Here is a 4,679-nt window from a genome sequence, read left to right on the forward strand (position 1 = left end):
ATGAATAGTCAACATTGAGTACCAATACGTCTCCGTCGTATCTATAATTTTTTTATTGTTTCATGCCAATATTCTACAACTTTCATATACTTTTGGCAATATTTTATATTATTTTTGGGACTAACATATTGATCCAGTGTCAGTTCCTGTTTGTTGAATGCTTTTTGTTTTGCAAAATACCCATATCAAACGAAGTCCAAACGCGATAAAAATTACGGAGAATTATTTTGGAATATATGTGATTTTTGGGAAGCGGGATCAACGCGAGACGATGCCCGAGGGGCCCACAAGCCCTAGGGGCGCACCTGGCAGCCTTGTGGCCACCCCGTAGGTCGGTTGGGGTGTCCTTCGGCCGCAAGGAAGCTTATATCCGGATAAAAATCGTCTTAAAATTTCAGCCCAATTGGAGTTACGGGTCTCCGGGAATTTAAGAACCGGTGAAAGGCCAAAAAACAGGAACACGAAACAGAAGAGAAACAGAGAGATAGATCCAATCTCGGAGGGGCACCCGCCCCTCCGCCACCATGGAGGCCATGGACCAGAGGGGAAACCCTCCTCCCATCTAGGGGGAGGTCAAGGAAGAAGGAGGAGGGGGCTCTCTCCCCCTTTCTCCCGGTGGCGCCGGAACGCCGTCGGGGCCATCATCGTGACGGCGATCTACACCAACAACTTCGCCGTTGTCATCACCAACTCTCTCCCCCTCTATGCAGCGATGTAACACCTCTTCTCCCCGTTGTAATCTTACTTAAACCTGGTGCTCAACGCTATATATTATTTCTCAATGATGTATGGCTATCGTATGATGTTTGAGTAGATCTGTTTTGTCCTATGGGTTGATTGATGATCATGATTGGTTTGAGTTGTATGTTTTATTATTGGTGCTCTCCGTGTCGCGCAAGCGTGAGGGGTCCCCATTGTAGGGTTTGCAAAATGTTCATGATTCGTTTATGGTGGGTGGCGTGAGTGACAGAAGCACAGACCCGAGTGAGTAAGTTGTTTGCATATGGGAGTAAAGAGGACTTGATACTTTAATGCTACGGTTGGCTTTTACCTTAATGATCTTTAGTAGTTGTGGATGCTTGCTAGAGTTTCAATCATAAGTGCATATGATCCAAGTAGAGAAATTATGTTAGCTTATGCCTCTCCCTCACATAAAATCGCAATAATGATTACCGGTCTAGTTATCGATTGCCTAGGGACAAATAACTTTGTTGTGACAAAAAGCTCTCTACGAAAACTAACTTAGTTGTTTATTTATCTAAACAGCCCCTATCTTTTATTTATGTGTTCTTTATTATCTTTGAAACCTATCCCTTCACACCTACAAAGTACTTCTAGTTTCATACTTGTTCTAGGTAAAGCGAACGTTAAGTGCGCCTAGAGTTGTATCGGTGGTCGATAGAACTTGAGAGAATATAAATTCTACCTTTAGCTCCTCGTTGGGTTCGACAATCTTACTTATAGAGAAAGGCTAAAATTGATCCCCTATACTTGTGGGTTATCAAGACCTTTTCCTAGCGCCGTTGCCAGGGAGCAATAGCGTGGGGTGAATATTCTCGTGTGTGCTTGTTTGCTTTATCACTAAGTAGTTTTTATTTTTTGTTCTAAGTTGTCTTATATCTTTAATTATGGATATGGAACACGAAATACCAAAAAATTAGGTGTACTTTCTACTCTTGGAGATGGGGAACCTCCTAAAACCCTCGATGCTTGTTATGTGGGAAATTTAAAACACTACTTTGATAACCCTGAGAAAACCCCATTTAACTTGATAATGGGAGACACGTTGGATCAACGTGAATACTTTAGGGATTATCGCTTGACTCAAGAAGGGAAATTGTTATGGGATCAAATTCAAATGTTGCATTGGTATGCTTGGAATTTATGCTTGAGATAAGATTATACTTATTGCTCTAGGATGAAGGCTCCACACCTTCTCTTGTCATGTAAATTTAATGATAATGAAAGCTTGGCTTCTTATGCTAATGGTGTATATGATTACTATGATGTGGAACAAATAGAAGAATTTGTTGCTTTTAAGGGTGCTTATGAAATTGGATCTTTGTTTGAAAAGTGTGAAAATTATGATGATGAAGTTTACAAACCTGAAAATTATTCTATACTTAAATATTGCTATGAGAATTATGAATATAATGCTGATATTAATGAGTTTATTATTGAGAAAGTCTTCACTGTCCAAGAAGAGACTAATATTTTGCAGGAATCTACGGAAGAAGAAATTGATGACACTGTGAGCTCATTGGATGAAAAAGATGACGAGGAGAGCAAAGAACAAAAGGAGGAAGAGCGGATTAGCTACCCGTGCCCACCTTCTACTGAGAGGTTCAACTCATACATAGTTTAATTTCCCTTCATGCTTATCGAAGGTTGAATGCTATGATCCCTTGGATTCGTTTGAAATATCTCTTTTTGATGAAATCGATGCTTGCTATGCTTGTGGCCATGATGCCAATTTAAATTATGCTTACGGAGATGAACTTGCTATGCTTCCTTATGTTAAGAATGAAATTGTTGCTATTGCAACCACACATGGTAGTCCTATTATTTTTTGAATTCTCCCAACTATACTATATCGGAGAAGTTTGCACTTATTAAGGATTATATTGATGGGTTGCGTTTTACCATTACACATGATGATTTTGATGAATATAATATGCATGTTCTTGCTGCTCCTACTTGCAATTATTATGAGAGAGGAACTACATCTCCACCTCTCTATGTTTCCAACACAATAAAATTGCAAGAAACTATTTATGGTATGTATCGACCTTTACTTTGTGTGCATGAATCGTTCTTTTATGACATGCTGATGCATAGGAAGAGAGTTAGACTTGGTTATTTCATGATATATGTTACTTTGTACTCACTACTAAATTACAAATCATTGGTAATTAAAATTGGCTTTGATATACCTTGGGATCCAGGTGGATCAATTACTTGAGCACTTTATGCCTAGCTTAATGGCTTTAAAGAAAGTGCTGCCAGGAAGACAAACGAAAGTTTTAGCGAATTATTTTATTCTGTTGTGTGCTTTTAAAAAGTTTTAAAACAAAAAATATAGAGGGGAACCTAAAACCTTTCAAAAAGAAAAGTGAAAGTAAGAAAGACGAGCACCGTTGAAGTGGGCGAGCTCCTTGAACTTTGTTCATGCCCATAGAAACTTTGCAAATCTTGAATGACAGAAACTTTTCAACAAATAATTACCCCGTTGTACAAATCCATTGTATTATAAAAATAGTGTGCCATGATTTTCCTTTAGGATGATTAGATTGCTTGTTTGGTTTGTACAGTGCAAAAACAGAAACTTCAGCTGTAGTGCGTGAATTTACATTTTTTACTAGAATGTCAAAAGTTTTTGAAATTTTTGCACAGTACTGCTATGCAATTTTTTTTCTAATTTTTCAAAAAATTTGGAGTTACAAAAGTATGGTCAATGTTCAGATTGCTACAGATTGTTCTGTTTTTGACAGATTCTGTTTTTGATGCGTTGTTTTGTGTGTTTTGATGAATCTATGGATTGTATTGGTGATATAAACCATGGTGAAGTTAGATTATAGTAGCTATAATGAAAAAATAAAGTATGAATGGGTTTGCAACATTACTTAAAGTAGTGATTTGCTTTATTATACTAACGGATCTCACGAGGGTTTTGTTAAGTTTTGTGTGATTGAAGTTTTCAAGTTTTGGGTGAGATCATGATGGGTGAAGGAATAAGGAGTGACAAGAGCCTAAGCTTGGGGATGCCCGAGGCACCCCAAGGTAATATTCAAGGACTCCCAAGCAACTATGCTTGGGGATGCTCCGGAAGACATCCCCTCTTTCTTCTAACGATCATCGGTAATTTTACTTGGAGCTATATTTTTATTCGTCACATGATATGCATAAATTCTTGGAGCGGCGTGTGCTTTTTATTTTTATTTTAATAATGCACGATGCTAGTATGAGATAGTCCTTGGTTAATTTATGGAATGCTCTTTTCACTTCACTTATATCTTTCGAGTATGGCTTTATAGAATGCTTCATGTCACTTATATCATTTGAAGTTTGGATTGTCTGTTTCTCTACACATAGAAAACCGCCATTTATAGAATACTCTTTTGCTTCACTTATATTTGTAAGCGCATGGGCAAATCTTTTGTAGAAAGAATTAAACTCTCTTGCTTCACTTATATCTATTTAGAGAGTCAACATGAATTGGTCATTCACATGGTTAGTCATAAAATCCTACATAAAATTATACAAAATAAAAAAATGAAAAAAACAGGCCAAAGAGCCCAAAAATAAAAAAAAATAAAAAATGAGAGAGAAAGAGATAAGGGAATGTGACTATCCTTTTCCACACTTGTGCTTCAAAGTAGCACCATGTTCTTCATAATAGAGAGTCTCATATTTTGTTACTTTCATATACTAGTGGGAATTTTTCATTAGAGAACTTGGCTTGTATATTCCAATGTTGGGCTTCCTCAAATTGCCCTAGGTCTTCGTGAGAAAGCAAGTTGGATGCACACTCACTTAGTTTTCTTTTGAGATTTCATACACTTATAGCCCTAGTGCATCTGTTGCATGGCAATCCCTACTCACTTGCATCGATATCGATTGATGGGCATCTCCATAGCCCGTTGATCCGCCTAGTTGATGCGAGACTTTCTTCCTTCTTA

Source organism: Triticum aestivum, chromosome 2D, assembly GCF_018294505.1.
Source record: "Triticum aestivum cultivar Chinese Spring chromosome 2D, IWGSC CS RefSeq v2.1, whole genome shotgun sequence".
In the NCBI taxonomy this organism is placed as follows: domain Eukaryota; kingdom Viridiplantae; phylum Streptophyta; class Magnoliopsida; order Poales; family Poaceae; genus Triticum; species Triticum aestivum.